This window comes from Xyrauchen texanus, chromosome 27 (genome assembly GCF_025860055.1).
Source record: "Xyrauchen texanus isolate HMW12.3.18 chromosome 27, RBS_HiC_50CHRs, whole genome shotgun sequence".
In the NCBI taxonomy this organism is placed as follows: domain Eukaryota; kingdom Metazoa; phylum Chordata; class Actinopteri; order Cypriniformes; family Catostomidae; genus Xyrauchen; species Xyrauchen texanus.
In genome coordinates this window covers 33378906-33406871 of record NC_068302.1, presented here as the reverse complement: position 1 = coordinate 33406871, position 27966 = coordinate 33378906, and the positions used below count along the sequence as shown (strand labels likewise).

The 27966-nt window shown below is 39.1% G+C and overlaps 1 pseudogene; it reads left to right on the top strand.

Annotated features, from left to right (window-relative positions):
- LOC127620971 (double C2-like domain-containing protein beta) overlaps nt 1-27966 on the top strand; it is a 63293-nt pseudogene that overhangs the window by 12117 nt on the left and 23210 nt on the right.

Genomic DNA, 27966 nt, shown 5'->3' with positions numbered 1-27966 from the left:
TTTCACCTGTCCTCATTAGTCTACCATTGGTTTCTGTTTATTCACCTTGTTATCTTGTTTTGAGTTCTGTTGTTCATTGGTTCCTGTCTTCCCTTGTCAGTGTATTTAAACCCTGTCTGTTTGTTCAATCGGTGTCTATCGTTGTTTGTTGTTAGCCTGGTACGTGTTCCCTGCCCGAGTTCTCTGTTTGTTTTCATCGTTTTCAGTTTTATGTTTTATTTCCCCATTGAGGGTTGTTCCTTTGTGTTTACTTGTTTGTTTATTTAATAAAATCTAAACTGCATTTGGATCCGCAGCTCCTCATCTGCCTCGTTGCTCAAGCGTTACAAATGTCTTGTTCCTTCCCTCGGGGAATGGAGGTTACAACAGTAACCATGAAGTTAATTGTACATAAATAATTAAGTTAACTTTACTTGAGCCGAATGAGTATGTTTACTTAGAAAAAGCTAGCAATCCGATCGCCTTATAAAATCTAAATAAGGTCAACTATTAAGATTTTAAATGATTAGACTCACACGATTAGCTGGGTTTCCATCCAAGTATTTTTATGCACATTTTGGGATATCACATAAAAACTGCTGTCTGGAAAAACCAAGATGCAAAAAAAATCTCCAAAATGCACATAAAAAACATATACACTTGCTTGAGGTGGATGCATTTTTTATTGCACATTAACAAAAATGTGCATAAACTATGATGGAAACGCATTAACCAAATAAACTCCTATTGAATTTATTAGAAATACAAGATGCACATAAAAAAGTAATGTGACTGAATAACTGAACTAACCAGAGGACCAGTCATCACATCTGAAATGTTGCTCTGGTCATCCTGAAATAAAGATAGAAAATCCAAAGCCTCTAAAAAGTTTGCAGATCAAATAAGTTGAATTTTAAGTTTAACTTTGCCAAAGAGCAGGTTTAATGACATTTTTTAAAAAAGATTATAGATCCGTACGGCAAAGGAAGGAAAAACACACACACATATTGCTCCCAGGACTGTCTGGAACGCTGTCGCTCCCAGACATGAGACAAAGTTCTTTACAGTGTTTTATCTGTGTGCTCACTTCTGGAAGTGACGATTTTGTTCTTTTGAAACGCAGCGTTATTCGCACAATGTTTTTGCGATATCATGGTTTATTGCATAAATTAAATTTGCAACATGGATGGAAACATAGCTATTGACAAGTAATACAACAAGGGGTGCTGAAGTCAACAAATTTTAGTAACAGACCCAATCTCTGTGAAAATAAAATAATCAAAAAAGTAGTTTGGCTCCAAAATCATAGATGAAAACTGAATATTGTGAGCCCGCTCTACAAAATAATGGATTACTCCGTAAATATTGATATATGGCATTGATTTCATCTTGAATTTCACCAGTAAATAAAACATCAAAATCAAAATTACCTCTGTTTAATGGCCCTATTTAATCACAATACTTGACTACCGGTACTTTTGAATGGTTGTCAATGGATAAATATGGTGTTTGCCTGTATATTGATGTAGTTACAGCATCTTCCTAGTTGAGCCAAACTCAAACCACTTTTTTTTGCCAGGGTTGTGATGTACTGTAAAATTAAGGCTAAAAAATGTTATTTCAGGAAAAAAAAACGTCCGTCTCAAACCAAATTTTATGGGTACTTTTAATAAATCACGTGCTTTAACATGTAAAATAATATAGAAATTACAAAATTGTATTCCATGTTCTTCCTTGAGCAAAAACAGTGATGTAAAACTTAAACAGCTTTGACTGTAATGTCACTTGTGTCAGCCTATGAGAATCTGCCACCAGTCCAGATGGTAATAATGAACCCTTAAGTGTGTATGTGCCTTAAAGGATATATGATCTATCAACCTATCACCCCATCAAGACATGTGTGTACATCGCATGTGACATGGCATCTATGTGCTTTTGATTGTTTGTTTGTGCCCACAGGGACTAAAGGCCATGGACTCCAATGGACTGGCTGATCCATATGTGAAACTTCACCTCCTGCCTGGAGCAAGCAAGGTCATTACAACCTTCTCACAAACAACACGCAACCATACTAACAGAATGATTTGACTCTCGCTGCCCCATCAGCACCATCTGCTAAAGATTGCCTGACACACACACACACACATCAACACATCAACATATGCATTTCACGTAATACACATGCATAGATGCAGTGCAACAAATAGAGCAGGTGTCTCAATATATTTTTATAGGATGACGTTATTTTATAACTGACACACTGTCTAAAATAAGTAGTGCTCCTGCATAAGACGCTGAAAAAAAAACTGCTGGACGCATCACTATGGCCAAAGACATCTGTCTAGCACATGTTTACATACAAAGCATAGATGGACAAAAAATGTGTGAACAGCCCCTTAGTCACATTAACTTTCATTGCACCTTTTATCACACAATGAAAGTGAATGGTGACTGAGCCTGTTATCCTGCCTAACTTCTCATTGTTGTGTTCCATGGAAGAAAGAAAGTCATAGAGGTTCATAAATGATGAGAGAATTTTCATCTTTGGGTAAACTATCCCTTTAAAACAAATTAGCAATGCAAATTAACCCTTTTTATGTCCAAGTTGACGAAGTCATATGACAATGTAGCATACTACTGGTTGAAATATTTATCTTTATTTAAATATCATATAACAATGCCTACTGTTCCAATTGATAATTTTTTATAAATAGTAAGCTGAACACAATATACACTGAACAGTATTCAATAAGAACTAAGCTACTCTATTTAATTTCCTTTATTTTCACTGCATGTAATGAAGGCACAGCAACTAATCTGTTTAAAGCAGGGCATGCAGAGACAGGAAGACCTGTGATGTTTGAGACACCAGAAGTGTCTTGTCCTGTCCGGTCTCCAGTGGTTTTTACTTTTCATTGTCCTCTTACAGTCTTTCTCTTTCATCCAAATCTCTGCCAATATCTCTCTCTCTGTTGCCACATGGCCCTATTTGACCTTGGAATACCAACACAGCTTTGATTGCTGGAAGGGTGGGAGGGATGGAAAGGGAGAGATACAGATTAGGGGGGACAGTAGCAGGTGGTTGTCATGGAAACAGTGCGGATTGTTACACGACTCACGTCAACAGAGGAGCGTGTATATACAAGAGGCAGGGACAGAGAGAGAGAAACTGTGAAATGTCATGTCTTGTGTACGCTCCCACGTGCCAGCCTGGTAAATATTGGCTGCGAGGGTTATAGACACCTCCGGTCTTTTAAAAAGTGTGTGAGCCAGAGGTGATGGAAGTGTACATCGTATGCCCACCGTCAGACAGATGCCACACACATACACGTATTTGGCCGTGCAACACCATTTATGTCATATACTTCAGTTGAATTAATGATCCTGCTAGCAAAACTACTGTATGTTGTAAAAAGTTGTGAAAAGGATTTGATAACATTTTCATCTTACATACTTTAAGTGTTAGTTCCCCAAAAATTAAAATTTTGTTGTTATTTACTTCACCTCAACTTGTATTTTTTATACCCCTCACATTTAAATATATGGGGCATTTTTGTGACTTTTGGTGGCATATTTGTCCCAAGTCCTTCTTAAAGGGGTAGTTCTAATCAAAAATGGAAAATCTGTCATCATTTATTCACCCTCATGTTGTTCCAAACCTGCTTAATGTTTTTTTATTCTTCCATGGAGCTCGGAAGGAGATGTTAGAGAGAATGACAGCCTCAGTCATCATTCACTTTCACTTTATGGAATAAATATGCAATTAAATTGAATGGTGACTGAGGCTAACATTCTGCTAAACATCTCCTTTTGCGCTCCACATAAAAAAGAAAGTTGTATTGATTTTGGAACAACATGAGGGTGAGTAAATGATGACAGGATTTATTTTTAGGTGAACTATCCCTTTAATATCGGAATCCTCCAGATGAAAAAAATACCTGATTACCAAACTCTCCTTTTGTCCTTTTACATACATCACATGTTTTCGCATTTCTCCGCATGCAATCTCCTAATGCACTTCTTCTCACACAGAGACATCTATCAGAATCCCATAAAAAGTGCAGGAAGCAGAAGAAAAATATGAGACAGAGTAAGAGGGAGAGATTGTGGTTCTAGACTAGAGAGTGGCCCCTTCTTAGTCGAGTGTGTGAGTGTGTGTCATCATAACACAGCATGGAGAATGAGATATCTGAGTCACACACACTCTCCCAAGCTGCTGCTCGGGGAATCTCACTGCCCTGGGCCAGATGGAGGGAGGGAGAGAGAGAGAGAGAAAGGCAAGAAGAGAGAAGTGGAAGATGAGGTTTAAATATTTAGAAGAAGATGCGATAGCATTGATTTGGCAAAGACAGGGAGAGAGAGAGACAGGTGAATCCATTTGCTGTTGCAGGCATAGACACGCTATGTGAGAAGGGGTATTTCAAGTTTTATTTATTTATTTTTTATTTGATGAATGCTTAAAGTGCAAAACTAGATCGCTAGCATACACCAGTAATTAGTTTTTATAGCTGACTCAGTTTTCTTTGTTTAGGGTGCCATGTTTTTGTCCCATGAATTTAAAGGGACAGCTTACCTAATAATGATAACTCTTTCATCATTTACTCACTCTCATGTTGTTCCAAACTCATATGACTTTTATTTTTCACAAAATTATATGTTAAGCAGAATGTTAGCCTCAGTCACCATTCACTTTCATTGCATCTTTTATCCATAAAATTAAAAGTAAATGGCGACTGAAGCTTTCAGTCTCCACAATTCTTCCTAATATCTTTTGCTTCTTTTTAGCTTGGATAGGAAAATGTTTTTTAAAGGTTCACTTAGTAATATTTTCCTCATTAGAAAAGTTTAACTCCTAAAAACATGAATTGTAATTTTGCAATATATGTAGGAAACCATGACCACACATTAAAATGAAGAATCCAGTCATATCAGTATCCTTATAAAAGCTGTTTTATTCTACATGGGGAGAGTTCGCACATGGGGGCTGCCATGTTAGAATCACATGACCAGCCAAATACTACTCGCTTAATCACAGTAAAGGTCCTGTTATTTGACACTTTCACTCACTGATTAAAGTAATAATGGCTGACTGTGAATATTCTACAGTGGCATCTGAAACTGAAAACCATTGATTTTAAATGGATAGTTTACTCAAAAATGAAAATTCTCTAATCATTTACTCACCCTCATACTATCCTAGATGTATATGACTTCATTTCTTCAGCAGAATACATTTAAAGAAAAATAGAAAAATATCTCAGCTCAGAAGGTCCTTATAATGCAAATGGATGGGAACATGATTTTTGATGCTCCAAAAAGCAGAGACAATCAGCATTAATGTCATCCATATGACTCCAGTGGTTAAATGAATGTCTTAAAAAGTGATACAAATGCTTTTGGTGTGAAAAATATAAATGTATTATTTTTAACTATAAATAATCGCTTTCATGAAGCAGCAGTATGCGTGTTCACGAGAGGGCTGAGGTCATGCAGCCTCTCATGTGTCTTATTGCCATTGGCATGTTCACGCAAGAAGTAACGTGTGCACGACACACCCGCAAGAGCAGCGCTGTATAAAACTGAGTAGGAGGAACACTACAGACAGAACCCCATAAACAAACTGAAGCCAATTTAAACAAAGATGTCAGAAGATTTTGATTTAAGAGGAGAAGTGGAGATACACTTTTTTGCACAGCCATATTTATTTATTACTCTGGCCAGAGGTACAGGGAGATGGAGGAGGCTGGACCAACTGCAGCACAACAACAAGCCTCAGAGAGACAGAGAGCTCAGGAGATGTGGTGGTGCACATGTAGGCAATGCCAGGCAGTGCCATCAGAGGTAGAGAGGGTCTGCTGTAAAGAATGGAACATTGCCATGCCATCGCTGGAAAGACCATGTGACCTCAGCCCTCTCGTGAACGTGCATACTGCTGCTTACCGGATGTGATTATTTATAGTTAAAAAGTATATAAGTGTATCTTTTTTACACTAAATTGGTCATATCGCTTTATGAGACATTCATTTAACCACTGGTGTCGTATGGATATTGTTAATGCTGATTGTCTGTGCCTTTTGGAGCATCAAAAATCGTGTTACCATCCACTTGCATTATAAGGACCTACCGAGCTGAGCTATTTTTCTTCAAATGTGTTCTGCTGAAGAATGCAAATCAAATACATCTGGGCTGGAATAAGTATGAGTAACTGATGAGAGAATTGTCATTTTTGGGTGAACTATCCCTTTAAATGTTGCTGCATCCAAGCCGCTAGTTTTCAGTGTAAGTCCAAGATGTTACAAAGACAAAAGTTACTGAGCGCACTTTTAATATTGAAAAATGAAACATCACCTTTTGGAGTTTGTGTAATCTGTGACCCACAAAGAGTGAATAATCTTGGAGTACCATCCTAAGTGGCGGTACCATGGTACAGTGGTGTCAGATGGTAATGCCAAGGTACTGAATGATTGCCATATGTATGTACCATGGTATTTACATGGAACTACAAGGTATTTAAAAAGAATACCATGGCACTATCATGGTATATGTGCAGAAAAAAAGAAAAAAAAAATACAAAACAAACAAACAACCATTGCATTAGATTATGGTAGCAAATTGTAATACCATGACTGGCATTCCATTGGTTGGCTTTCAGGACAACCACACCCTCTTCTTAATGTCTATGCTCCAACTCGCTCTCTGCAGTCTATAAACGAACGACACCTGGTGTTCCCATCACAAAGAGGCTCAAAGTATATTTTACGAACATTCACTTTCTCTGCTCTCTGTGGTGGAATGGACTTCCAACCTCCACACCAGGGGCATAGCAGCCACGGAGGACGTGGGGAACACGTCCCCCACTCTGTTTAAAAAGGTGATTTTTGTCCCCTGCACTCCAAGCTAAACTCATACCGAGTCCAAATGGTGGATTTGTATAGAGTATTCTTTGTGTTTTGTTACTTTGGGCTGATTGAGTGACCATTCAGCCAATCACGGATGAGTTTTATGAGTTTAAACAAGGCTTACGTAATCAGTCAGACAGTCTAATCAATGCGGTTCCATTCAATTCTACAAAGTTGCTTTCAACAATGCTAATATGTTGGTCTAAATTAATCATCTAGAGATAAGGAACTCTCAAATGAGAGTTATTTTTTGGCATATCATTCTAGATTGGCAGCAATAGATAAAATGGACTGCAGAAAAAATACAAAGGACAATCCTTCTTTTAAGCACACGTTGTAAGTGGAGTTTATATCAGCGTATGAGTCTCCAATAAGCTATGCTTTTTATATTATGTTTGTGAGGTAATCGTTTGATAGGTTGTTTTTGCCAATTAATGCAGATTACTAGAGCTGTGTTAAATATGTAAAGCTATTTTTTATATCAGCTCCTGTTTTTTACCTATATGCTGGTGTGTAGTCAACAAACTGTAGGAAAAATTATAGATCTGCTGTGTTCTTAGAACACTTTTTACTGAAGGGAATAGATATGTAGACAAGTTTTTTTATACGTACATGAAAATGTACGGACATTATTGAAACTAATTATAATTATTTTAAGCCTATTATTGTTGTATTTTGATAAATATACAAAAGATTGTTGTATATTTGAACTTCCACCCAATACGGGTGCACTAATATGCATTAATGCATGCTTAATTACTGCATTATTACTGAAAATGAATGTGTTAATTACAACAATTACTTCATAATTACTTAATTACATAATAATTACTTAATAATGAGTTAATAGTCATGTGCCTCAACACATTAATATATTAATAATATAATATAAGTCATATATGAATTGTTATTAATTAAATGTGTCATCATGGAATGATTCCCTAACAACTTATTTTATGAACTAATAGTGTTAATGCATGTGTTAATTACCACAATGAGCCTAAGCCGATGTATTTGAACTTCCACCCAATACAGGTGCACTAATATGAATTAATGCATGTGTAATTACTGCATTATTACTGCAAATTAATGTATTAATTACAACAATTACTTAATGATGAGTTAATAGACATGTTCCTCAACAAGTAAAGTCATAACATAATGATATCTTTTGGTCTGTGCGAGCCACCTGCTGACATCTGTGCCGTCCCTCTGTCCCCACACTTTTAAAATGACTGCTACACCCCTGCTCCACACAATCTGCTGTTACCTTCTCAACATTCAAGAACCAGCAGAAAACACATCTGTTCCAGCGAGAACTTAACCAACCCACACTAATTGCACTTACTACTGCACTTAACCTGCACTTGATAGTCTTGTCTGTCTCTTTCTTCTGTGCTAGCATCTTTACTACTCCAGTCAATGTGAGAACTTGGCAGTCCTAAACTGCAGATGATGATAAACTTTGTATGACAATTCCTTGCTATGTAAATTAAGGCCACTTCAATCAACACTTACACGTTTTCATTTAAAAAATGAATTGATTTTGATACCTTTACGCCTCTCATCCACTCTGGAACAGCATTTTCCTCTACCGAAAACAGACTTTGGAAAATGCTTTTCATTACCACATACTTTGGAAAACGATGACATTAGAAAACTGAAAATGGAGGCTTAAATCTATTGTGGTTGTTTTAGGTTAAACTGCTTTTCCTCATGCAAATCCCACCAGCTATTTCCTTTGTTGGCACTATTTTAATTAATTGTATGTATTTTTCCTGTCTGTAGCAGTTAAAGTGTGTTTCTCATTTGCCAAGCATCCTCAGGAGGCTAGAGAGAGGATAGCCAAGCCTGGCTGCTTCCAGCCTGAAATGCAGCAGTGCAGAGAGCATAAAAGAGAGGGGAATGAAATATGCAGAAAAGCAACATGTTCTTCAGGCAATGAATGACGTGGACTTGCTCTGTCAGGAGAGCCAGTGAGAGAGACAGGCTGTGGTTTGGGAGATTGTGTTTAGGGTTCTTCACAGCCAGAGTGGTGCTTTGATTTAACACTAATTTGCTGAACGAGCTGGTGGAGGGTAATTGCCCAGTTTGGGGGTGTTGTGTGTGTGAGGGTAATTGAAGTGTGAGTGTTGTGCAAGTGAGTACAGGTTTTAAGGCCTTTGCACACCAAAGGCGATGCAATAATGCTAAACAAATCGCTGATGAATGGCCCTTTCACATTAAAAGCAAGGCGAATGATCGCTGTTAACACATTCATGCCTTTACAGAAGGTGGCGCTAATAGAGAAGAAATTTTACCATGGTATGTTAATTGTTGGAAAGCACCTTTCAGTTGGTCTGCCCTTTAGCCAACAGGTATGAGAAGAAGAAACTACATGACATGTTCAGTTGTAAACAATCATGGAATCACAATACGAAAGATCTCGCTATAAAACAAGCGTGTTTTATAGCGAGACTATCAATATAATAAGCAGCGGTGATGTGTGTGTTGTTGATTTGCTCAACGAGGTAGAAAACATTCGATAAACTTTCACAAAGTATTGCAATTCACATGAATGACAAGTTGCCTAACAGTATTATTATGTACTGTAGACACAGTCTGAGAGTTTAAAATCACTGTGTAATGCACAAAAGTCAATTGGAACAATACTGATTGTACCTTATGTGCATGTACATCTACTTGTTATACATTTGCTCAAATCCATGCATGTTATGAATTAAACGTGATGACATCTAAACACAAAACCCATCTTCAGTCTGCCTCATTATTAGATACTTTACTGTTAACGAAAGCACAGCAATAACAATTACATAATTGTGTGGAGAAACCACCACATTTTTGGTATACAAAGCCATAGAAAGTGAACCGCAATTCACAGCAATATTATTAATTGTATTATTTTATGATGAGAAATAATAAATCAGATAAGTCGGTTATTTAAAAGAGTGTTACAAAGGCAAAGATGCCACAATATATTATATTAGAGAGGTAAGAGAACTCTTGAGGGGATGTAGGGGTCAAAATAACATTATCTAAGATTCATAAATGCTTAATAAGTATTGTTCATATTTAGTTCATGTTATCTAATGTTGTTAACTAAATGGAACCTTATAAGTATTTACAAATATATATATATATATTATCCCTATGACAGTGACATTATTTCAGTGAAGTTCCTTGCATATTTGTGACAAACTGTGCAGGTCATTGTGTCATGCTCAGCATAATATATGTGCTGCTGAGCCAGCTTTCGTCTCGTAGTGAAACTGCACGTCAAAAAAAACGTTTGAGACAAATTGCGATTTTGTTCCTTGTATATTTATTTTTTGGCTAAATGGGAAAGATATTTTCCCATATTTAAACAAGTTTGTATGAGTATAGGGGGAGCAGATTTTAGAGGAAGAAACAGAAAGGGTGTTGATGAGCTGTGCGTGTATGTGTATGTGTGAGACAGAGGTGAGGTGAGCCGGGGGAAACCTCACGTCCTCTCGTTCTCTCTTCTGCAATGTAGGTGAGCAGATGTCTGCCTTTCACCTGAGGGAGAAGAGATAAATGATGTTTCCTCTCTTGTCATCACTCACTGACTCTCTCCTCTCTCTCTCTCTCTCTCTCTCTCTCTCTCATCATATTCCTCTTTTCATCTCTCCCAATATCTGTCTACCTATTGATGTAGTGAGCTAGGTAGTGGGATAATTTCCTGACATGTTTGGCTCCGTCAGTTCAGAGATGGTTTATTGGTTGGACTACATCTGGATCAATACTGCTAAATCTTTAGTATAAAAAACAATAGTAATCCCAGACAGAATGCGTTAACATATTCAAGAAGGAGAAAGTCAGGAGTCAGGTGAAATTTGTTGCTCCAACTGTTGTTCAATTTTACCAATGTTCAACTTACTTTTGGGACATTCCATCAGGAGTTACCTGGGGTAAGTGCCTTTCTAAAGGGCACAATGATAATGGCTCATTGGGTGCACTTTGTGGGGTACGAACTCACAACATTTCAGATACTTGTCCTTAGTATAAAAGTGATAGTACACCTAAAAATGGAAATTCTATCATCATTTACTCACCCTCAAGTGGTTTCAAACCTTTCTTTCGTGGAACACTGATTGCACTGCTCTTTTCCCATTCTAACTAATGCATAGAGTGACTAGGGGCCATCAAGCACTTTAAAAGTGTCATAAGAGCATTATTCACAACATATTTTGTGTACCACAGAAGAAAAAAAGTCAAACAGGTTAAGGACCATGATGAGAGTAATTAAATGATAATTTAACCATCATACCTTCTCCTACTCCAAACTTGCAAGAAACTGTAGCACATCTGAGCAACAACTGATTTGAGCTTTTTTTGTTGTTGAATATACTATATAAAGCTATGGTAATTTCTGTACAGTTGGTGCTTGGAGCTGTAAGAAATGTATACTCTTAGGTGGTGACATGTGAAAGCATGTTTATTTTGGGGATCAATGGAATTTAGAGTTTCTTTATGTAACACGCATGTATGGCTCGGGCTGGTAACCATAAGGTTGGTTGACTGTATCCATTGTGCCCTTGAGCGAGGCACTTAACCTCAGTTTGCTCCATGGGGATTAGTAGTGTATAAACTGCACAACATATGTGCCAAACCATGGGTAATTTTATTGTTCAGAGATTGTTCTTTCATGACTCAGGAAAATTAATGGAGCTTTAAGTAATGCTGCATTTACGTAAGTAGAGGAGACATGTGACTGTGGCAGTATTTTTGCAAAATATTACATGGTTCTTTACACATATCGCTGCAGTTCCGAGGAAAAATGTCCACATTGTGGCGCTAAAAGTGAGTTAAATTTTCTCCCCAGCAGATGAGATTGTGAAGGTTAATGCTCTATTGAGTTTTAAATCAACAAAACCTACCTCCCTACCCTAAACCTAACACCTAAACCTAATCAACATTGTCATAAAAGTCATGTTTGACTTGACAAATGCACATTTTGTTGTGCTTCTGTAACACTATTGGCATATGTGTTGATTTGCATGCTGTTCGGGACTCGTACCACAGTCCTTTACATCACAAGTGAAACGCTCTATCCAAACAAGCTCTAAACAAGACTGTGAATTGAATTCGATCGTTAAAATGGATCACCTTAAGTCATTCACTTTAGTAATAATGTTTAGATGTCATAAGATAGCATTGTGTGAGGATGAACAGGGTGAAAAGTATGTGTTTATGAAATGATATCCTGTAGTTTTATTGGTGCTTTGTGTGAAAGGGAATAAAAGTCGCTGTTGGTGTAGCGCGTCTAGTGAACCGCGTAAAAATTATTTTATTCAGCAAAAATGTATGTATAGGAACCTGATTCGATCAGACCAGGTTGGTGATTATTGAGGTCTTTTTCTCAGGAGGAAAATGCTGAGATGCAGGAGACTGAAGCAAGTTTGTATTTGCTCTAGGAGAAACAGTTGAGATATCATTTTCTTTCCTTTGGTTTAAATTCTCAATCAATCTCTCTTATCTTTGCTTTCTTTCAGGCAAACAAACTGCGCACAAAGACTTTAAAAAACACGCTGAATCCAGTGTGGAACGAGACCCTGATTTATCACGGCATCACGGCAGCTGACATGACCACTAAAACCCTCAGGTACCACCTCTGATTCCATCCTCTTCCACTTCTCTCCATGCTCACCAGGGCCATTAAGCATGATATCTTTAGCTACAACTATTTCTGGCTCTCTCTGTGAAACTTTTCCTGTACTTTGACTTGTATTCAAACTCCCCTTTAGAACATATGGCTCATCGTAGCTCTGTTGACATGCCAATGGTGGGGAGTGCGAATCCCATGGGTCTCTCTGCCCGGCTTATTAATCACTCTAAGACAATGAGAACATGTGTTTGCAATAACGATCAGAACACTCTGCCCTATTTGTGTGTGTGTGTATGTGTGTCTGAGTTTGAGCGTTTTGGTCATTAAGGTCCAGCCAACTCTGCAGGAGTATATTGTCACGCAGAGAACACACTGAGAGTCTGTGTGTGGGCATGAGTATTCATGTGTGTGTGTGTGTGTCTTAGACATAAAAATTGTGGACCTCTGTGGTGCAATCACACAATAGCTTTAGGGTAATGCGCACACTTGGGTCCAGCGTGCTATGTGGAGGAATGGTAAAATTTAAGCATAAAACTGAAGAGGACAAAGAGAAAGAGGTGCTCCATTTCTCTTCAGCTATAATATAAACCCTTCTGATGCACAGTCAGAGAAACAAACCTAGCAGGTGCTCTCACACAGAGATAAACAGAGAGCGGAGCTACTTTTATTTCTGTGTTCCACTTTTTGGTTGACACCATGAAAAATTTGAATTTCATGCTGAAAGCGCTATTATCCTCAGAGCTGGAGACAGACTTTAAATCCAGACACAATGCCTCTGAAGTACTCTGAGAAATGGCAGGATTTGGGAAATTGTGTTAGACAGAAGTTTCTTGTAGATTAAAAAACAATTAGAAGGCATTGTTTAAAATCTTGCACATGATCCACTGGACATCTTAGGTCATGAGCAAATGAGGTAATACTGTACTTTTCAGCCTGGTTTATAGAACAATAGAAGTGCCACAACGACAGTCACAAATAAAACGGCAGATTATCAGATCATAAACACGTACTTTTTGCCCTGTTCTAAACCTATCGTATGGCATCTAAAAGCTTTTACTGTGGTGTATGACTTGTAAGGCGATACATTTTAACAGTTGCATTACATAAACAACTACATTTACAAGCTTGTTGAGCGAGATCAAATTGTGCTGTAGCTCAACTGATAAAGCATTGCATTTGCGATGCAAAGGACTGAAGAGCATGCGAGAATTCGCTCATTTCAAACCGAATCAGAGCCCTGGTTGTAATCACAGATTTAAAATTAAATCTGATTTAATTATCGACTTGTTTCTTACATAAACCTATGGATTCGCTTCAGAAGACATTAATTGCTTGACTGGAGTCGCATGGATTACTTTCATGCTGCCTAAATGTGACTTTTGGACCGTCAAAGTGCTGGCACCAATGTACTTGCATTATAAGGACCTTATCCTTATATGCATTATAAGGACTCTATCTTCTTTAAAAAAAACGTCATTTGTGTTCTGCTGAAGAAAGACAGTCATACACGATGACCAATCCTTTTTTACTATAAATATCAACTTTCACTTTCAGAATGTGAAAGTAAATGTGGAGATTTATAGTAAAAAAAGGACATTAATATTTATCTGTTTCTTATCCACACCTATCAAATTGCTTCTGAAGATATGGATTTAACCACTGTAGTCTTAAAGATTACTTTTCTGCTGCCTTTATGTGATTTTTGAAGCTTGAAAGGTCTGGTCACCATTCACTTGCATTGTATGGACTTACAAAGCTGAAATGTTCATCTAAAATTCTTTGTGTTTAGCAGAGGAAGGAAAATCATACACATCTGGGATGGCATGAGGGTGAGTAAATGATGAGAACATTTTCATTTTTGGGTGAACTACCCCTTTAATCAATTTGAGCGTTCCCTGAGAATGAAACCCATGACCTTGAGCAATGCTGTACCAGTTGAGCTACAGGAAGCATACTGGAATTTTACAGGCTTGTGGTTTTTATTTAACTCGATGTGTTAGCTGTGATATTAAATATAGACATGTAATTTCTGCCATAAGTGACATACTGTTTCACAGGCATTCACAGTTTCGTGCCACTTTGGAATCCCAAAGGATGTGTTTGATTTAAAAAAAATAATAATTCACTCTGTTACTCTCTGTGGCCATCATCCTGAAAAGCAGGTTCCCAGAGCCCAGGGCATTGACAGAGTATGTCACATCCACGGGCAGCGTCAACACCTTGTCACACTGGCTGTGTCTGGGGTATGACAGCTGGCCAGTCTCAAATCAAATGCAGTGGAAGGCATACATTTTTCTAAGTATTAAAATATGGAGAAGTCTTTCAGTTAAGTTCTCATTGATACTGTCCCTCCAGCAAACTGATGTCTGAATTTAAAGGGTAGTTCACCCAAAAATTTCAATTCTGTTGTCATTCACTCGCCCTCATGTTGTTCCAAACCCATGTGACTATTCCTTTCATAGAACACAAAAGGAGATGTTAGGCAGAATGTTAGCCTCAGTCACTATTTGCCTTAATTCTCTGAGACAAGCATAAAGCATAACCGCTAGAGTGAGTAAATGATGATAGAATTGTATTTTTTAGGTAAACTACCAAAATGTTGTTGTTGTTTTTTTATTCTGAGCAAGCTGTCTTATGCCTGCTTCTCTTCATTTCCCATATTGCTATTCGTCAAAAAACAAACAAAACAAAAAAAACGTCCTTTCTGCATCGGCTTTCTTTTTAAATGTCAATGTCATTTCTGACATAAGAACAATGAGTGCTGGTGGCAGGCAATTAGCAATAAACATTTTGTGAAGAATGGCTTCATTATCAATAGTGCAATTGTGCCAATATGCATGTGGAAAGCATCCTTTGCCGTTACTGGAGTCATCAACTTAACTACATCAGTGCAGAATACACTACAATTGTGTTCAATGTAGAATGTAGACTTGAGTTTGAAGAGCTGCAATGTTTAATCTTCAATTCAGGAACAAAGTTGACACATTTATTTTGTCAAGATAAACCCTTGTTACAAAAATACCCTAACACCATGTCCTAAACAGGTGGTATGGCATTTCCAGTGTCAAGTAGGTTTTCTGGCCTTACTGAAAGTGAAAATGTGGTGCAAAGAGACAAAATCACAGCCAATCAGACCATACTGGATGTTTAAGAATAGCCAATTTTTTAACAGACTGTGATGTGTTTCTGCCTTATTTAGCAGCATGAATATAGCAAAATATGTCAAATGTTAAATTATTCAGAGTAAATTTATAACATTATGCTTTGCATTTTATTACCCTGGAATTAGTAAAATAAAAAAGTTACCACAGTTACAGGGTTTCTAATACAGCTGCTTTAGGAATGATAGTTAATTTGGCATCTTCACTCTTCTGACTGCAGTAATCCATCGCTTTCTAATTTTTTTCTTTTTTGGAAAGTAGTGGAAATGTAATACTGCTTGAGCAAACAGGTGAATGTTGTGGTCTCCCATTCACCAATACCTGCAATTGTTTGCTTCCATGTTCCAAACCTCAAAATCATGAAAAAGGTCTATTGAAGCTATATACAGATGAGCCAAAACATTGCCTAATATGCTGTTGGTCCTCCGCGTGCTGCCAAAACAGCGCTGACCCACTGAGGCATGGACTCTACAAGACCCCTGAAGGTGTCCTGTACTATCTGGCACCAAGACATTAGCAGCAGATCGTTCAAGTCCTGTAAGTTACAAGGTGGAGCAACCATGGATCGGACTTGTTGGTCGAGCATGCTCAATCGGATTGAGATCTGGGGAATTTGGAGGCCAGGGCAACACCTTGAACTCTTTATCATGTTCCACAATCCATTCCTGAACAATATGTGCAGTGTGGCAGGGTGTATTATCCTACTGAAAGAGGCTATTGCCATCAGGGAATACCATTGCCATGAAGGAGTGTACCTGTCTGCAACAGTGTTCAGGAAGGTGGCACGTGTGAAATTGACATCCATATGAATGGCCGGACCCAGGGTTTTCCAGCAGAACATTGCCCAGAGCATCACACTCCCTTCACCGGCTTGTTGTCTTTCCACAGTGCATCCTTATGCCATCACTTCCCAAGGTAAACGGCGCACACGTACACGGCTATCCACGTAATATGAAAGAATGCATGACTCATCGGACCAGGCGACCTTCTTCCACTGCTCCATGGTACATGTCCGATGCTCGCTTGACCACTGAAGCTGCTTTCAACGGTGGACAGGGGTCATCATGGGCACTCTGACTGGTCTGTGGCTATGCAGCCCCATATGCAGCAGGGTGCGTTACACAGTGTGTTGTGACACATTCCTCCCGTAACCATCATGAACATTTTCTGTGACTGCCACAGCAGATCTTCTGTTGGTTTGGACTAGTCGTGATAGCCTTCGTTGCCCTGGTGCATCAATGAACCTTGGGCGCCCAACACCCTGTTGCTGGTTTCCAGTTTGTCCCTTCTCAGACAACTGTCAGTAGGTAGCACACCTGACCGGGATACCCCACAAGCTTTGCCGTTTCAGAGATGCTTTGGCCCATTCGTCTGGCCATAACAATGTGGCCATTGTCAAAGTTGCTCAGGTCTTTACTCCTACCCATTTCTCCTGCATTCGACACGTTGAATACAAGAACTGATTGTTCGCTTACCATCTAATCTACCCAGACCTTGACATGTGGACTTGTTAGGAGATGATCAACGTTATTCGCTTCACCTGTGAGTGGTCAGAAGGTTTTGGCTCATCAGTGTATAGAACAGGATTTTGGACCATTGAGACAAAGTCTTGTAGCTCATTGGTTGATGGCTATCATTTGTGGTAGAACAAAATCTCTGATTAACATGGAAGTGAATGCAGAGAAATCTAAGGCCAGATACCTTACACGAGTATGCCGATGCAAGCACATGGCCAGTGCGTTGCCAACGTGCGGTCTGGTTGAATATGCTTAACATTTGTTCTAGATTTACTGTGATAGTAACAAATCTCAGTACTCAACGGTGCGATAGATTTACCTTAAAAATCTGTGCCAATAACCTGGATTTGTTATTATGTTGGTAAGTTGCTATAAATATACTGACTTTAAATGACTTGCTCAGCAATATTCTCTTCAAACTGTTACTCTGCCTTGACAGTAGCTGGTGTGAATGAGAAAGCTCACCACAGTATTTTTTTATTTATAAGATTGACAGCCCCAGTCCCCTCACTTTAATGATTTGACCAGAGTATTCTTCAAAACTTTATTTTAAACTTCTCTTTATCAGTCCTGTTGTTTTAATATCTTTGCTGAGTGAAAATTATCTCTTGATCTCTTTCTCAGTGTCAGTACTACCTACCGTTTGAGTCTCAGCTTCTCTTTTCTTTATCTCTGGATGTGCGCATGACACACTATACATGTGCTGTATTGAGAGATGAGTGAAGGCTTAGTGTTGTAGAGTTCTGAGTGTCATTTCTCTCTCTCTCTCTCTCTCTCTCTCTCTCTCTCTCTCTCTCTCTCTCTCTCTCTCTGCAGGCTGTGTGTGTGTGATATGGATCGTTTAGGACGGAATGAGTTCATAGGTGAAGTCAGGGTGGCCCTCAAGAAATTGAAGGAGGGAGACAACAAGAGATACAACATGGGCCTTGAGAGAATTGCACAGGTGTGTGTGTGTGTGTGTACTATGCGTAATTCAGAGTTTGGGTGTTTGGTGTATTATTAATAACTTTTCTATGGTTTTACAGAAACGGGAGGGTAACAGTCAGGCAGTGGATTCCGGGACTGTTGTAGCAGAGGAGGAGGTATAGATCTGACACTTTCCATTCCATACTTGATAACTCTCTATTTACAGTGAAACTACTGCAGAATATAGAATTCTCACATATACTGACATGTATTCTGTAATGTATTATTAACTTAATTTTGATCAGTGGAAACACGGCAACTGCAGACTCTCTCACTCTCTCTCTCTATCTCTCTCTCTTTCTCTCTCTCTCTAGCGTGGCCGTATCCTGGTCTCACTCATGTACATTACAGAAAAGAGCTCTCTGGTTGTGGGAATTATTCGCTGCGCCCACCTGGCCGCAATGGATTCTAATGGCTACTCGGACCCCTTCGTCAAAATGTGAGTCCCGAAACGATTGGTTAAGAGGGAGTTTGACACAGTGGTTTATTTTACTGCGAATACCTAGATATTAAATACTAAGGTTTTAAAACTAAGCACTGCCCTATGAACCACTTAAGAGTCTGAAATATTTGTGATGGTCCATCAATAATTAAGTGCTTTTATTTAATAATGACAGAGATTTTACTGAGTCAATAAATTTGACCAATTTCAGTTCCCTGGGACAATATCCGTAATTATATAATTGTTTTATCTGCCAATAACGATGTTTGGCAGATACATTGGTGCATCTCTAGCCTTAAGTGTGGAAACTCATGTGGACCTTTGGAGACTGGACTTAACACCTTGTGCTAGTGCTGAAACGATTAGGCGAAGTTATCAACAACGTCGACAATAAAACATTTTCGACAAAAAATGTTGTTGTCTTGGATCTAATTTAATGTAACATGAGATCACTTTAAACTCTAATGATGAGAGCAGCACTGCAGCTCACACCTGACTTAGGAGAGGAAGAATTACACAGATCACAGTCCAGATGCACTCTAAACTTTGCAAACAGCTTCAGGTGATGTATAAATCGCAAAGTGTGAGGGAATTATAATGCAAAAATAAGTAAGTAAATACAGAAGAACTCTCGTTGTGGATAAGTGGAGCTGCAGCAGCCGCTCTGCAGAAGCAAAACCTGCGTGTTGAGCGTCTTTAAAGGAAACACAAACAAATATTCTACAGCGGAGCAGGTCGTCTCCATGGTGACAAACACTCATTCTCGCTGATTCCATGTTCTCACGCTGCCTATGACACATGCATCTAGCATGGCGTTGTCCAAGCCAAACCGCAAAGTTGACAGCGAAAATCGTACGTTTCAGAGTGAATGGACGGAGAAGTACTTACTGTGCCAACTACGGCAAGCAAGCGAGGGACTGATAGACCTGTGTGTTTACTGTGCAACGAATCAGTGGCTGTGGCCAAAGAATATAATGTGAAGAGACATTTTACTACAAAACATTCGTCTTTTTCTGCGCAATACCAAGAGGGCTCAGTGGAGAGACAACGTAGAATAGACAGACTGGTAACTTCTTTTGAGCAAAGTCACAAGAGAGAGCTTTCATTGCCTCTCTACGAATGGCGTGGATACTCACGAGAAAAAAGAGGCCCTTCACCGAGTCAGAGACTATTAAAGACTGCATGCTGGCGGTTGTTGACGAAATGATTGTTGACCAAAAAATGAAAGACCACGTGTCCTCATCTATTAAAAAAGTACCACTGTCAGACACCTCAGCTCTTCGTCGAGTGGATCTACTAGCAAAGGATGTATTTGATAAACTACTGGAAAACATCCAAAAAACGGAGCTGATGTCCATTGCTATTGACGAATCGACAGATACAACTGATGTGGCCCAGATGTGCGTTTATGTGAGATTTTCACGATGGAGTTCAGCTTCGTGAGGAGCTTCTGGGACTCATTCCACTGGAGGGACATACGACAGGTGAAGTTCTGTTTCAAAATGTTGTCACGTTTTCCAGTGAGCATAAACTGGATTTACAAAAGGTTTGCTTGCTAGTAACGGATGGAGCACCAGCTATGCTCGGAAGAGTGCAGGGACTAGCAGCCAGGCTGTCAGCTGTGGCACCTCAAATGCAGTTTTTACACTGTATTATTCACGAGTCTTGTCTTGTGCGCGAAGCTCAGCGGTGAATTAAAAAACACTATGAACAAGGTCACAAGCATTGTCAACTTCATCCGCTCAACTTCAAGCCTTCAGCATCGTCTGTTCCGTCTGTTGCTCGATGAGACTTCCTCTGAGCATGCTGACTTACTGGCTCATTGCGATGTCAGGTGGCTCAGTAAAGGAAAAGTTTTGGATCGTTTTTGTGATCTCCGCAGTGAGATTATTTCTTTCCTTCGCACATGTAAACACAAACGAGCGGCTCATTTCTTGGAGCACATGCTTGATGAACAGTTCATGACACAAGTTCATTTCCTCTGTGACATTTTTGCACACTTAAACTCACTAAATTCAGAGTTACAGGGGCGAGAGAAATGTATTGCGGATTTGATTGAGAGATTGTGTGCTTTCAAAACAAAGCTGAATGTATTTGTGTCTGACCTAAACACAAACAAGTTGATGCACTTTACACACCTTCGTACATTTTTTAGCAGTACGCCAGGGGCACAAGTCATGCCAACTATGATTGAATTCATGACAAACTGACTGAAAACTTCAGTGACAGATTTCAGGGCTTTAGTCTCCCAATGGAGGTTATGCAGTTTACTCGCGATCCATTCTCAATAAACCATGACTCAAACTTCATTGCAAAAGTTAAAGAGCTCATGCCTGTCATTGATGAGAGTGCTATTCAGCTAGAAATGATTGATATCCAGTCTTTGCTTGCTTTGAAACTGCACTTGCAGTCTGAAGGTCCAATCAACTTTTGGTGTAACCATATTAGCCAGGCTAAATACCCCACAATTAAGAAAGTGTCTGTGCTGATACTGACAATGTTTGGATCCACCTTCACGTGCGAGTCTAGCTTTTCTCATATGAATGCAATCAAAACAAAGGCACATTGCTGCCTGAGCAATGAGAAGTTATCCCAGTGCCTGAGAATTGCACTTACCACATATGAGCCAGATTATGTTAAAATGGCAAAAGCAAATCGTTGTCACTTCTCCCACTGAGTCACATACTCTCACTGATAAATAAGGTAAACTAAATGAGGAAAAAAATATTCTTGTTATTAGTTAGTTTTCATCAAGAGTATGTTTACAGCACATAGTTAGCCGATTTGTACTTACTGTATGTACACTTGAAATGTTTTTTCTAGTTTCAAAATGTGTACTCACTGTCTGAAAGATATACTTCAGGGATATTTGAATGTTATTTCCCCAAATAAGATTTGATACTTGAAACTGCAGTTGCAGTTTTGCACTTATGACAGCTTTATTTTGATTGTTTGATTTTTGATTTGATTACTTCTTATGTTTACTGTTTTAATGGTAAAAGCTGTGTATATGTCTCAGTATTTGCAGTTTTGCACTTTGATGTAGGCACAATCAATACCACTTGAATGTGTTGAAATAATAAATGAAACCAAAAGAATAATGTACCTTATTTTATTTAATATATAATGTACCTTAGTATATAGTATATTTTAATTTCCTTCAGCTGATATCAATTTGTCCGCCCGGCCCTCACAAATTTTGGAATTTCCTAGTTTGGCCCCCCTGCAAATGTATTTGAATAGGCCTGGGCTAGATTATAACGTGATGGCTCGTGACTTATTGAATCCTAATATATGTGTCACTGTGCATTACTAATCATGAATAAAATTGGCAATACGCAGCTCTATTAGTAAGAGAGAGTTTGTTTTTTTGTGAGTTAATGATGGACTGAAGTGAACAGAAAGGTGAGAGAGGGAAGACTTTGCCCCATTATTAACAAAACACATTTTAGATTTTTGGATTGTTTTGGCTTGTTTTCCAATATAAATATCTAAAACCCCTTTAAAACAACGTACATTTTCTCTAGCAGCTATACTGCAGAAGAAAATTGGATTATCTGAGAATTTTGAATATAATATTCAAAATACAAATATTTTGAAATATCTAAAAATCTTTAAAAAAAAAAGATACATTCACCTGAAAAGCAGCATATGAGATATTTAGACTTGCTTTTAGGGAATAGATCTTGAATATAAGTATATTTTGACTTTATTGAACTCGCAGAAGAATTACCAAGTGAAAAATACACTTATATACAAAATACACTTACTGTATATTTAAGATAAATTCTCTCAAGGCAATTCTAAATATCTTACATGTTGCTTCTCAATTAAATGTATCTTGTTTTAAGTATTTTTAGACAATTTTAAATGGAAAACAAGACAAAAACACTTGATAACAATAGGATTTTTTTGCAGTGAATTTCTTTACTGAATTAAACTATATGTAACACTGTTAAAGTTGTCAATAGAACACATAAGTATTCTATTACTCTGAGTATATATAAGACTAGGTTCGACTCTAGGAGGATAGAAATAAAGTTTAGGCCAAATAGTGTAAATCAGCTAACAGCCAGCACATTTATTTGATTGAAACAACTTAATAAACGAATGCTTCAATTGCAAAATATATTGAGGTCTCGTCACAACATTATCTGAAAACAATATTTAGTCCAGGTTGTGCACGAAAGATCCAAGAATAAAAAGGGAAAAAAATGAAAATAAAGAAAAATAAAATGTCCAAAATTCTTCCTGGTTCCTTTGAAAGTTGATGTGTGTATAAATGTGTGATAAAGTTAATTGTATATGTAAGGCCTTTTCCTACTACCCGGGTAGTGTGTGTCAAGTAACAGCTTAGCTGTAATTGAAATGAATCCCACGATGCAAACAGATGGAAACTGGTCCGGGTTGAACGTCAGTAGAACGCAGTAGGCCCTTCACCAAATCACGGTCTGGCTCGCCATATCTCACAGTTGATCTTTTCACAGAATGGAATCAGACAACAAAAAAAAAACAATCTACACGAAACACAATTCACAGTCAACATCTCTCAAAATTCAAATATGCTTTTCATTCAATAAACTCACGAGTAAATGAAATCGCAAAGCATCACTCACATGTTCGTACACGTGTTAGCTTAATGTTATTAATTATAACATTGTACACGCGAGCATACTCATTACGCACAAATAAATCTGTTCAACGCAGATTTATCATCTGCACTTCAAAATACTCACTTTCATGTATAAACACTTTTTTTCCCTACATATATACAGGGAACATAAAAAAATAAATGTATCAAGAATTAAATCTATCAGTTTCCCAGATCTCCGTTTGTATAACGGGAATTCAAATACAAAAAACTTTTAACTTTCAATTAACATCATCTTTTAACTCTAACTGATTAACGATCAGAAAGTTGTACATATGTTATATTGAAAAGAAAACAGTCAAAGCACATCGACTAAACATTTCTCTTAACACAGAAACTCACCAGAGTTCGCAGAAGTTTCTCAATAAAATCAAAGGAATTTCCTTTTTGAACCCATGAACATACTGCATAAATCTTATGAAAACTTTAAACTGTATTTGTCAGAAAATCACGCATTTTAGTACTTCAAAAGCAGCGCTTGATCACCTCGCGCGTATCAGCTATATGCAGTCTTCTCTTAATATTTTCTTCTCAGTCAACCAGTTTATATAGCGGCCCCTACAGGGAAACTACGGTACTGCATATAATTAACAAAAATGTAGAACAGTGTTAAACTCTGGGGGGTTACATCCTCCCCTCCTGAACCTGCATGCGTCTCTGCATGTAGTGCATTTATAAGAGTTCAGATGTATCAGGCGCTAGTGCTCTAACTTGAGGGAAGGTATCAGCTTCAAGGGCTCATGTGAAAGCTTGGTTTAGACCTTCAAATAGGGAATGCATAACTAATACTAAAGGATTTCCTAATGACTTATAGTTTAGTCTATCAGGTTGTCCCCTATGTCGTGTAGAACGTCTGAGCTCTGGCATCTCTTGAACAGGTACATTTTCATCTTCTAGATCATAATCCCCAATCACAGTTTCACTGTTGTTGTGTTTATCTTCTCTTGCTTCATTCCCCCTTTGCTCAACAGGTTCAGCGTCATTAACAAGCAACTCCTGATTTGACTCATCACTGCCATCCATGGACTTTGAATCCAGTTCCTTGACAGGCGAGTTATTCATCATCTCTTCCAGGGACTTCCCAGGTAAGATATCCTCTGTCAGGGTTTCTCCAGGTAAGATATCCTCCTTACTACTTGAAGGTTCAAACGGCCTTGCATTAGGATCCAATGTGGTCTCACTGGCATTCTCAGTCATGGCTTTGTTGTAAGGCACTTCTCGAATAATGGTTATGGTAGGATATGATGTGTCTTGTGTGGTTTGAGGGAAATAATAATCCACCTCTGCATCATGGTCCGGGACAGGTTCTTGAATAACACCTGGATAACAAAATTCATTCACTAACAAGGTTTTCCTAGGACAAGAGATCTTCTCCTTTCTCTCCTCTTTGTCACTTTCATCAGTGGGATTGGTGGAAGTCAGGAATCCACAGGGCAAAAGCAAATCTCGATGAAGTGTCTTTTCTGGGCCGTTCGTCGTAAGAGGCTTCACCACATAAACAGGAGATTCATTTATCTGTTTGACCACTTGATAGATTGTGTTGCTCCATCGATTCGCTAGCTTATGTTTACCTCTTATTCCCACATTCTTGACAAGGACACGGTCCCCAACATGCAAGGTAGACTCTCTCACCCTCAGATCGTACCTTTGTTTGTTACGAAGAGCTGTCTTCTCACTGTGTTCAACAGCAATCTTGTAACTCTCTTGCAAACTCTCTTGCAGCCTTTTGACGTACTCTGTGTGGGTGACTTTCTTTCCCCCTTCTGGTTTGATACCAAAGGTCACGTCTATTGGAAGGTTTGCCTGTCTTCCAAACATTAACTGATACAGAGAGAACCCAGTTGTATCATTTTGGTACAATTATAGGCATGTACCAGTGGTTGAACGTGGTCCCGCCATCTCACTTTGTCTTCTTCTTGGAGAGTTCCAAGCATTTGAAGGAGTGTGCGGTTAAAACGTTCTACGGGATTCCCACGCGGGTGGTAAGGGGTTGTTCGAGTCTTCTTTATCCCCAACAAGAGACAAAGGTCCTTAATCACAGCAGACTCAAAGTCACGACCTTGGTCGCTGTGCAAACGTTCTGGAATCCCGTAATTCACAAAGAAGTTATTCCACAGAGTTTTGGCAACTGTTTTTGCTCTCTGATCAGCCGTAGGAACTGCCACCGCATATTTAGTAAAATGGTCGGTGATAACTAGGATGTTCTTCGTACCATGGCCATCCGGTTCAAGAGAGAGATAGTCCATACAGACAAGTTCTAGAGGCCTGCTGGTTTCTATATTAACTAAGGGGAATGCTCTTTCGGCTTTGGCCTTCCTCCTGATGCACCTCTCACAAGTATTTACTTTACGTTCAACATCAGAGTACATCCTTGGCCAGTAAAAGCGTGTGCGGACCAGGTCTAATGTCCGTTCTCCTCCCATATGACCTACTGAGTCATGCAGGGCTTCTAATGCAATCCCTCTGAACTTCTGAGGACGAACAAGCTGATAGGATGAATTCCCTTGGTTCATCCGTCTTCTGTATAGTACTCCATCTATGAATATGAATTGATCCATCACCCTGAGCATCAGCTGAACTTCTCAAGCTACTTATTGTGGGGTCCTTTGACTGTTCTGCAACCCACTCTTGCGATGACATTCTGGGGAGAGTGCTTGACCCAGGAAGTAGATCGGCCTGCAAGAATTCTGCTGGAATGGCATCAGTATTCATGGCCAAACATTCCAAAGCAGCAGGTAAAGAATTTTCCTCTTTTTCTGCCTCTTCCAGCTCATACAACTGGTGCTTCTGGCATATGGCTTTCACTGCCTCATTAGGGAATGAGGTTCCATTTCCTTCTTTCATGAACTGAGAAATGAATTTATAAATCCGGTCATCCTCAGCCTTGGAACTGAAATCCACGTCTGGTTGAGGGTGCGGTCGCCGGGACAGACCGTTGGCATCTTGATTTTTCCTTCCGGCTCGGTACTGAAGGCTGAAATTGAAATTTGATAAGGATGCAAGCCAACAGTGTCCAGCAGCGTCGAGCTTGGCTGATGTCAATATATACGTCAGCGGGTTATTGTCTGTCATGACAACGAACTCTGCTCCATATAGATAGTCATAGAATTTATCCGTTATCGCCCACTTCAAGGCTAAAAATTCCAGCTTGTGTGTGGGGTAACGTCTCTCACAATTTGATAACCCTCTGCTGGCAAATGCAATAACCCTGAGATGGCCTTCTTGCTCTTGATATAAGGCAGCACCCAGGCCATGCAGGCTGGCGTCCGTGTTGAGAATATATGACAACTTTGGGTTTGCAAACCCCAACACTGGGGCAGTGGAAAAAAGGAAACATCTTTCCTTTTGTCTGAAAGGAAACATCACACTCAGATGTCCATCTACTGCCAAAAGGCTTCCTGAAATCAGCATTGGAAAGAGGCTTGGAATTTTTTTTCTTTCGGGGTGGACAGTAACCAGCTGTCAGTGCATTTAAAGGCTTTGCGATCTTGGAGTAGTCCCTAACAAACCTTCGATAATATCCAGTGAACCCTAAGAAGGATTTTAGCTCACTGATGTTAGTGGGTTTTGGCCAGGTGGTAAGTGCTGAGATTTTATCGGGGTCAGTCTCCACACCATTTTCGGAAACAATGTGTCCAAGGTACTTTACTGACTTCATGAAGAAATGACATTTGTCTGGGGACAGCTTTAGACCAAACTCTTTTAATTGATTTAAGACCTTCATAAGGCCTTCCTCGTGTTCCTCTAGACTACTTGAAAAAACGATTAAATCATCAAGAAAAACAAGGACTTCTTTCAGATGCAGGCTGCCCACATATTTCTCCATAACACGCTGAAAGGTCCTAGGTGCATTCGTCACTCCCTGTGGCATCCTGTTAAACTCCCAGAATCCCATGGGTGTTACAAACGCGGTCTTATATTTGTCCTCCTCTTCAACTTCGACTTGATAGTACCCTGATTTCAAGTCCATAACAGAAAACCATTTAGATCCTGTTAAGGCGGAGAATGTCTCTTCAGTGTTTGGCAGTGCATAGGCGTCTTTTATTGTTTGATTGTTCAACTTTCTGTAATCTATGCAAAGCCGAATAGAACCATTTTTCTTCTTCACGACCACTATGGGAGAAGCGAATGGACTTTCAGACTCCTGGATGATGTTAGCGTCCTTGAGCTCCTGAAGGTGAAGTCTGATAGACTCATAATCAGAAGGGTGGATGGGCCTTACCCTTTGTTTAAAAGGGGTTGGGTCAGAGAGGCGAATTCTGTGCTTAACTGCCATGGTGTGTCCGTAGTCAAGATCATTCAAAGCAAAAACCTCAGGAATGGAATTGAGCTTTTCTGCAATTCGGTTTCTCCATTCTTCAGAGAGGTGTGAGTCGGTGAAATCAAAAGTGATCTTATCGTGGCTGGCAGAACACATGGTATTGCAGCTAACCACAGTGGAGGGAGGTAGGAATTTTGTCCCTTTCCCTTCAACAGAGGTATCCTTCAGTGAAGACAGAGCAGATGGAACATAAAGTTCGGCTAAGCAACATTTCTTTGGAAGGGTGATTTCGTGAGAAGTTTCATTGTGAAGGAGAATAGGAACATTGAATGATGTTCTTCTGGGACTTGTGAGGATATAGCTGCAAAGAAGCAACCCACCAGGGAGACTGGAGTGTGCGCATGGCTCTACCACAAGGCGAGAATTTCTGGCTGTATACACGCCTCTAACATATCCATCCAGGA